The 9,733-nt window shown below is 39.5% G+C and overlaps 1 pseudogene; it reads left to right on the forward strand.

Moving 5' to 3' along the window:
* The first annotated feature begins 3,269 nt into the window (after positions 1-3,269).
* LOC102419921 lies at positions 3,270-3,730 on the forward strand (annotated as a pseudogene).
* Positions 3,731-9,733: the final 6,003 nt, after the last annotated feature.

Here is a 9,733-nt window from a genome sequence, read left to right on the forward strand (position 1 = left end):
CTTGTCAATCTAAAATCCATGCTCATAGTGAAATAGTCTCCCAACTCGAGCAAATTACCTTAAAGTACCCTTCATTCTATGAACCAAAAGGATAGTACTTCCTTTAATGTGACAAGAAATCACATTGTCAAATTCTCCTGACTCACCCTAATAATCACACCTACTTGACTCAAACTGCAACACAGATTGTTCTGAGATTGATCTTTAAATTTATGGGATGAAGAAAATAACAGTTACCGGGAAAATTCCAAGTTAGCTGTTATTCTTGTAATTGGCCAGTCTTTCATAGCTTCGGGATGAAAATAGGGAGACCAACAGGGTGACAAGATATTTACCCGCTCCCTTGAAACACTAACTACAGAGGTGCTAAAATAATGGCTCTGCTACTATTGTTATAACCAAGGAGGGTTAAGGGTTGTTTTCTCTTTCTCTGTGTTTTGAGACATTTTTACAAAAGTGACTTCTGCAGCTGGTATCTAGCTCAATTTTGCTTAAGGGGCTAAATTGGTTGAAAGAGAGAAGTCTACATCCTTTCATAAGGAAGCAAGACTGTTCCATGCAACTGATCATAGTCACAGGACCCTGATCTTGGATCTTGTAAGATGTCTAAACTGCCTACAAACGGCAGCTGTTCTTTGGGAAATACAGCTGCATGAATGCGGCAAGATGAGGAAGGATGCAATCTGCTTTTGTAGTGTCCTAATAGGGTGCAAGCAGAAAGCTGTGACTGGTGGTCACTTTCATGATGCATTATGCACCCCAGTGAAATCTTCTGAGAGCTCCAAGGAAGGTTGCAGAGTCAAAACAACCTGGCATCCAATCCATAATTGGAGAAAGAAGAAAAGAATTCCAAGCCCATGTTATCTTGTTCCTTACTTATCATGGAGCAAGAAGGTGGCATCTTTAACATACTGTTACATTGCTTAATGATAATAACATTAATAATAATTATTATTATAAACCTTTTAGAGATCTTACCAGGTATTGGCATTATACCAATGAACTTTCTGAAATGATCTAATTTAATCTTCAATATAACTCAAAAGGTAATTACTGCCATTATCCCCATAAAAAATAAATTCCATGTATGTCCAAATATGTATTTTTCCAAAATTATCAGAAAAAAATGTTGCTTCATATTCAATTCGATAGAACATCTTTCCATATTATATATAGGACACTGCTTTAGTTACTAATTTTGAACATCAGAATAGTATGAGAAAGACATATTTACCTGAAGTGATCATAATTGATGCTAGGTTTGGATGCTCATGAAAGTATTCCGGTAGAATTTATTTATGTAAGAAAAAAACAGAAGACTCGCTGGAGAGAACCCTGAAAACCGAGGACCAAAAGTGGACCAAAAGTGGACATAGAGACTGGCATAGAACAGGCCGGAAGAAGATTCATGAAGATAGGAACACAGATTATGGACAACTGATTTTTTTCTTACTTTATTTTAATTTACAAGGAACAAGACTGTTGATATAATAAAAATAAAGTTTAAATAATTCAAAAACAAAGAAAAGAAAAAAAACAGACAAGACATTTTTGGGAGGGCAACTAATAAAGCTTATGACTCAAGTCTTCTTAAGTCACTCTAAGAGGTCATGTTGTAAACATAATGACTGTTCACCTAATGGATTTAAAAATCTACTTCCTAGCCCTGGAAGGTATGCTCAGTGGTTAGAGTGTTGGCCCACACACCAAAGGATCTTGGGCTCAATTTTCAGTCAAGAGCATATACCTGGGTTGCAGATTAAATCCCCAGCCCAAGATGGGGTACATGTGGGAGGCAACCAATCAATGTGTCTCTCACATCGATGTTTCTCTCTCTCCCCACCACCCCCCCCCCTTCCACCCTCCCTAATATCCTTAGGTGAGGATTAGGAACAACAACAAAAATAAATAATAAAATAAAAACCTACTTCCTAATGTTATGCAAATATATACTTTCAGGCAGTGGGATAAATTTTCCAGTGACGGCATCAAACACAGATTCAAAAGCTCGGATTCTCACAGAATTTGAATGGATGTAAAGATAGACTCCAAAAAACTGCAGCAGCTCAGAAGTAGCCAAAGGGAACTATGGGGTAGACATCTTTCTGGATCCAGGGGAGAAATTTCTTCTTTGCTTCCGGAGGCATTGCACGGCCAAGTTTTATGTAGTCTGTAAAATGTTCATTGTTTGCATTTTTTCTCCCAACTTTTAATTTTGAAAAATTTCAAACACCCAAAAGTTGAAAAAAAATACAACAAACACCTGTATACTCTTCCTCTAGATTAGTGTTTATTCCATATTTGCTTCCTTAATATCTCTCATAGAGGAATAGATAACGTGTGTATACACACACACATACTTTTTGAGCTGATGCACTGGAAATTATATTGCAGACATTATGACACATTGTCCCTAAAGGCTTCAGCATATTTATCTTAAGAATCAGATATTCTCTTTCATAACCCCACAATACCATTATCACAACCAAGAAATTTAATTCAGTATTATCATCTAGTTTACAGCCCATACTCAAATCTTCCTGTTTGATGCCAAAATGTCCTCTCTGTTTTTTTTAAGTTTTGATTCAGAATCCAAACAAGGTTTTAGCATTGCATTTGGTTGTTATAGCTCTTTGGTCTGTTTTAACATAGAATAGCCCGTCTCTTGGATTTTGTTTCGCATGACATTGTTTTTTGAAAAGAGCCCAGGCCAGTTGCCTTGTAGCATGTCTTTTCTACATTCTGAATTTGTCTGCTTGTTTTCCTCATGATTAGAGTTAGGATATTGCAAGAGCGATACACAGACAATGCAGTGTATTCCTTATTGCATTGCATAAGGTGAGCTTGTCTCTTTATTGGATATGTTAAATTTGATTCATTGTAAAGGTATCGTTTCCCTTTATAATTAATAAACAATCTGAGGAGTGATACTTTGACACTGTATGAATAACCAGATCTCCAATAAACTTTAACCCCGTGGAAGTTTTAGGGCCTATTATTAACCCTTGCCTTTTCTTTCCATTGCCCTGTCTACATATTCTTGGCATTCTTCTTTAAAGAAGAACTTCCTTTTACTGCCATCCCACCCTCCTTTGTGAGTCATGGATTTTTTAAAAGTATTCAATATGTTACAACCCATTACCAACATTATGTTTTATGGTGCTCAAAATGCCCCAAGTTTAACATCAAAGCCTTTGGTGTTAAACCAAGGAAGAAAAACAGTGGCTCTTCCTTTCCAATCCACCATCTACGGTGGAACCACCACCAAGATGCAGATTTTCATGAAAACCCTTATAAAGAAGAACATCACTCTTGAGGTTGAACCGTTGGATACGATAGAAAATGTAAAGGCCAAGATCCAGGATAAGGGAGGAATTTCTCCTGATCAGCAAAGACTGATCTTAGCTGGCAAGCAACTGGACGACAGATTACTTTGTCTGACTACAATATTCAAAAGGAGTCCACTCTTCATCTTGTGTTGAGACTTCGTGGTGGTGCTAAGTAAAGGAAGAAGTCTTACTCCCAAGAAGAATGAGCATAAGAGAAAGAAGGTGAAGCTGGCTGTCCTGAAATACTACAAAGTGGATGAGAATGGCAAAATCAGTTGCCTTTGTCGGGAGTGCCTTTCCGATGAATGTGGTGCTGGAGTTTTATGGCCAGGCACTTTGACAGACATTATTATGGCAAATGTTGTCTGACCTCTTGCTTCAACAAACCGGATGACAAGTAATTGTATATGAGTTAATAAAAGACATGAACTAATAAATGTATGTCAGAACTTGGGCTTTCAAGTCAGGAAGCTGCCACTTCCTAACATTGTGGCAATAAGAAAGTTAAATTCATGGAGTTTCTATTTCGTCACCTACAAAAGAATGCTAACAGTAACTACTTCAAAAGGCAAGAGCCAGGTCTATTTGGTCACTGCTGCATCCCCAATATCTTAGTCAGCCAGCAGTCACTTAATAAATAACCTGTTGACTGTGTAAAGCATCTAGATTAGAACAATGCCTGTTACATAATAGTAGCTCAATAAACGCATTATTTTTAATGTTATTACTATTATTGTTCATATTTATACAATATGATCTGGATTTATTAACTATTAGTGAGATCTCTTTACGTGTAAACCATTGTACTGGCCATTGAGAAAGAACCAGAACGTGAGGCTACCTCCAATTCTACTTACTCATAAAATGAATGATTATCATTGTTACAAAGATGACTCACTAGGTGACAGGCAGTGTTCTAAGCCCTTAATTAACTTACTTATTTCTCTCAAAAACCATTTGGATTAAGTACTAATATTATCCCATTTTAAGATTAGAAAACTGAGGCCCAAAAGGATAAGTAACTTGCTATATAGCTAGTAAGTGGTGGAGCCAGGGTTCACACAATATGGGATCAAAGGTGTTCTTCTATCCACTACGTTCTGCTAAAAAAATAAAAATAAAGCAGCTTTTAAAAATGAGCTAAATAAAAGCAGAAGACGTTCTTTGAGCAGGACAGTGTGTGTATAATTGTATAACAGAGCATAGGACATGTATTTGAAGAAGGACACACTTGACTGGCACAGGATTGACCATGAAGATGTCAGGTTCTTGTCCTAAAGGCGACTAGCATCACAACTTGTTTTTAAAAAGATCACATTTTGGAAGATTCTGAGACCATTCCCAGAACCTAAGGAACTAAAGGCAATTTAAGCCTTGGAAAATTAGAAGTCGATGCCAGCTCTTATCTTCATCTGGTGGTTTATGGCAGCCGTTCCGTGATATACACTGTTATGTCTGAATAACCTACCAGATGGTCCAGCTGTGAGAATGTTATTGTTTTCCACCAATTTGTATTATTCCCATGGTTTCACAAGTTCTAGCACTTGAACCATTAAAGGATACCACAGCTTTTTCCTTAAGCTATGACAAAATAATAGGTTTCCCAAATCCATCACAAAAGTTTCATCAGATCTGTAGTTGAACGCACAGACAAGTCTCAGTGCTTTTTAGAATCACTTTAAAAGAGAATGCATGATTAGTTTATAGGCCCTTTTCCTTACAAGAGGGACTAAAGTTTTAATAGAAAGTTTTTGTCTGAGCAGGCCCGGTGCCATTGTGACCATTGTCAGTTAGTTAATGCACTTTGTGAAAAACAATCCTTGTCTCTCGAAGGCCATTTTGTTCTGTTTCTTTATACTTTTACCTTCTTCAGTTTATGCGGAATTGCTTGTCTGATGCTATCCGAGTGAGCATACTGGTCATTCACGGGCACTATAGGTTCCTAGCTATCTGTTTCCTACAAGAAAGATAAGCAATAAGAACTCACACAGTGTGAATTATAGTCTAATAATTAGTATCTTGTGTGCGTTAAGAGGTGCAGGGCTGAAGGCTATGCAGCCATTCACAGTTAAGCATGAATTACCTCACCATAATTCAGGGCCTGAAGCCTCTTCCACACACGGAAGCAGATGTCTCTTTTACTAGAAGAAGGAAACCAGTAGTGATCTGGAGGGGGGATGTTTAAACAATGCCAGAGTGGTCCCGTTATTTTGATTGGTCCCAGAACTAAGGCATCTAATTTCAATCTGACTCCCCCTGAAGCAGCCCTTACATTGACCACAGCCGTCACCAGCCTCCCTGTGGTATGTGCAGGACCAGCAATGGATTCCTGCATTTATCCAACTCTTGTAATTTCCCCTTGTAACAGTGCAAAGGAGTCCTTCTGATAATGAAAAAATACAACTAAAACAACAATGTCCCCCCAAAAAACTCTACGGGAGGCTACATTTGAGGTATGCTCCTGTATGTGTGTCCAACAATAAGTTCCCCGTGGCATTTCAGGGAAAGGAGACACTGTAGAAACTTCTTATCACAGCCTGCAAAATCCTACAGCATCTGCTTTAACCTGTGTTTCAGACCCGATCAGCCTGCACTCTCCTCTAACACATTGCTCCAGCCACACTTGCCACATTGCTGTTTCTCACACAAGCCAAGCAGTCACACATGTACCAAGTATACGCATCAGGGTATATGTCCTTCCTTCTGCCTGGAAGACTCTTCCATCAGACACCTGCATGGCTGGCTATCTTACTTCATTCAGGTCTCTGCTCAAATGTCAACCCCTCAGCCTGGGCCAGTGTGGCTCAGTTGATTGAATGACACCCTGTGCACCAAGAGGTCACCAGTTTGATTCCCAGTCAGGGCACATGTCCAGGTTTCGGGGCTTGATCCCCAGTAGGGGGCGTGCAGGAGGCAGCTGACTGATGATTCTAACTCTCCCTCTCCCTTTCTCTTTCTAGAAAAAAAAATCAATTAAAAAATATCAACTCCTCAAAGATGAAATAAAGACACAGAATAAGGAATAGAGTAAGGTCAGAAAAAGAAGGCCCCAGGGAGTCTTTTCTAGACCATCACTCATAATAGCAGCCCATGCCATTTTTGTTTGTTTGTTTCTTCTTCTTCCAAGCACTTATCACTATCTGGTGTTAAATTATATATTGATGTGTTTGGGTCTGTCTCTCTCACTACAATTTAAGCTCCATGAAGCCAGTTCCTTTATTGTTTCATTCACTGCTTTTTTAGCTTCATATCTGTAGGGCACAGCTATAGGGTTAAACCTCGGACTGACCTGTTGGCAAAGCCACAAACAAGTCCCAGCTTAGAGGGCACAGTCCTCTTAGCATAATTAGGCTTGACCTTATGACGCTCCCTAGATCTTATCTGGGTAGCTAATGGGCTGTGGGAGGTGCAGCAAGTGCTGCCAAAACAAGTGAAACTCACAAGAACATTGTAACTATGGTGACCACTACCTTGTTTACCTCTGGCTATAAAATAAAGGCTCAGCTTGCCTCTGGATCTCTCTCTGTGGCCTCAGCCAGTCACAGGATAATCCACCTAGAGACTCAGCTTATTCTCTTTGTCTGTCATTTCTCCATCTTTCACCACCCTCACTCAGGCCTGTGGAACCCTTGGCTGAGCTGGCTCGGCACAATATCCTTAGCCCTTAGAAAAGTGGCTGATGCATAGTAAGCCCTAAAATATTTGTCAAGTGGAAGAATGATTTAATACACTCCCAGTTTCAAGGAATGGGAGAACTGGTAGTTCTTTTTTTTTCTTTTAAAGAAGTATGAACACAAGCCCTTCAATTCAGCCTTTTGAGTGCTTTCCTCACATCTAGCCCCTTTCCACTTGAATAACCAACTAATATGCAATGTAATGGTGGGGTCATGCCTCCCCGGATTTGCTCTGGAAGTAGTGGTCCCTTCCACTTACAGAGACTACAGGCTGGCTGAGAAGCAGAAGTTCTCTAACCTGAGCCCTTTTTCTAAAATGTGATCTTGAATTTTGAAAGTATTAAAGAAAAGCTGTCATTTCAAAGCTTCTACTGGGGTTTTTTGTGTGTGTGTTTTTTTGAGGTGTGTTTTATGTTCCAGAATATAGTCTATCTCAGTGAGTGTTCCATGGGCAACGGAAAAGACTGTATTCCGCTGCTGTTGGGTTTAGTGGACTATCACTGTCAATTACACACTTATACCGAAGACAGAGTTCTTCAAGCCTTCTGTATCCTTAATGATTTTCTGCCATCGTGTTCTCTCAGTTATTGAGAGTGGAGTTCTGAAGCCTCCGACTGTGACTGTGGGTTTCTCTAATTCTCCTTCCAGTCCTACCAGTTTTTGAGGCCCTGTTGTTAGATGCAACTACATTTAGGATTGCTATATCTTCCTGGTGAACTGACCCCTCATCATCATGTAATGTCCTTCTTTATCCCTAGTAATAGTCCTTGTTCTGAATTTCACTTAGTATGATATTCATATGACCACTCCAACGCTCTTTTGGTTGGTGTTTGCATGGTATGTCTTGTTCTATTCTTTCACTTTCAACCAACCTATGTCGTTATTGAAATGAGTTTCTTATATACAGGTCATTTTCCCCCCTTCTGGCAGTCCCTGTTTTTTTAATTGGTATATTCAGATCATTTACATTTAATGTAATTAATGATATGACTGGGCTATAATCGACACTCTCACTAGCTGTTTTCTATTTATTCCATCTGTTCTTTGGCCTGCTTTTTTTCTTCTTGCTTTATATTTCCACAATTCGCTGGGTTTTTTTTAGAAAAAAAATCTTTTTTTTACAGTTTTTAGTGGTTACCCTAGTGTTTATATCATGCTACTTTAAATAATACTATTTCATGTTTAGTAAAATAACTTAACATTATAACTATATATTTCCAACTTCAGCCTCCCATCTTTTGTGCTATTGTTTGCATATATCTTTCTTCTACACGTGCTTTAAACCAAACTACATTGCTACTTCTTTACAAAATGTCACTTACTTTTAGAGCAATTAAAAATTATGTGGAGGCTGGCTTGGCAAGGGGATTTTCTCAACATTCCTACTCCATCTTCAGCTTTGTGTTTTATCTGTACACCTGTGCCTTAGAAAGAACCTGTCCTTCCTCTAGAAGACTGCCGTTGCTTGTTACTCAGTGCTTCCCAGCTTGGTGGGAGTGGAGGCTGGGAGAAGGGGAGGGGAATGTCTGTTGTTTTAGTCCAGCCTAAGCCTTAGACAGGCTCTGGATCTCTGGATCTCAGAGGTAAGACTTTCTATATATATATAATTTTTATTAATTTCAGAGAGAGGAAGGGAAAGAGAGAGATAGAAACATCAATGATGAGAGAGAATTATCAATAGGCTGCCTCCAGCAGGCCCTCCACTGGGGATCAAAACCACAACCCAGACATCTGCCCTGACTGGGAATCAAATCGTGATCTCCTGGTTCATGGGTCGATGCTCAACCATTGAGCTACACCGGCTGGGCTCAGAAGTAAGACTTCCTTAATGATCTTACCTCCCACCTAGGTATCAGAGTCCTAAGAGACCTCAAATGTCCTGGGCCCTAAGTGGTTTCTTGCCCTATCTCTTTAAATATAAGATTTATTTTCTTTTTCCTTTTACCCACCCCTCAGCCACACAGGTCTTCACAATGCCTTAGGGGTTGCAGGGGTTGCTGCTCTCCCCCCAGTGTCTTAAAACCTTTGTTCTTTTCCTGGTCAGTGTGGCTCAGTCATTGAGCATTGACCTATGAACCAGTAAGTCACAGTTTGATTCCCAGTCAGGGCACATACTCAAGTGTGGGCTCGATCCCCAGTGTGGGGCGTGCAGGAGGCAGCTGATCAATGATTATTTCTCATCATTGATGTTTCTATTTCTCTCTCCTTCTCCCTCTCCCTTCCTCTCTGAAATATATATATATATATATATATATATATATATATATATATATATATAGAGAGAGAGAGAGAGAGAGAGAGAGAGAGAGAGAGAGAGAGAGAGAGAATCATTCAGGCAACGTTTTATGGCTTTTCCAGAGAAGTACCTACTTCCCTCCTCTAAGCCTGCATCACTGAGGTAGGCTCTCACCCTCTCCCTTATCTTCCTTGTGAACATTGGTGAAGAAGGGTCTATAGATGTGGATTTTTCTTGCTTGGGTGGCACCTAGCCTTGAGTAATTCATTAACAAATTTAACCCAACTCTTTTTATCAGGTGGCTCCTGAGTTCTTCCGGGGTTGACAACCTCCCTCTCCTTAGGAATCCTTAACTTTCCTTAGACTTTAGTCTAGTTGTTTGCTCCATGAACTCAATTTTCTGAGAGCTTCAAGAAAATTTATGATTTCGTCAATTATTTAAGTTTTTCTTGTTGGTAGGGTGGTAACAACACTTCAACTTTCTACATCCTAGT

The sequence above is a fragment of the Myotis lucifugus genome, unplaced genomic scaffold, assembly GCF_000147115.1.
Source record: "Myotis lucifugus unplaced genomic scaffold, Myoluc2.0 scaffold_91, whole genome shotgun sequence".
NCBI lineage: Eukaryota > Metazoa > Chordata > Mammalia > Chiroptera > Vespertilionidae > Myotis > Myotis lucifugus.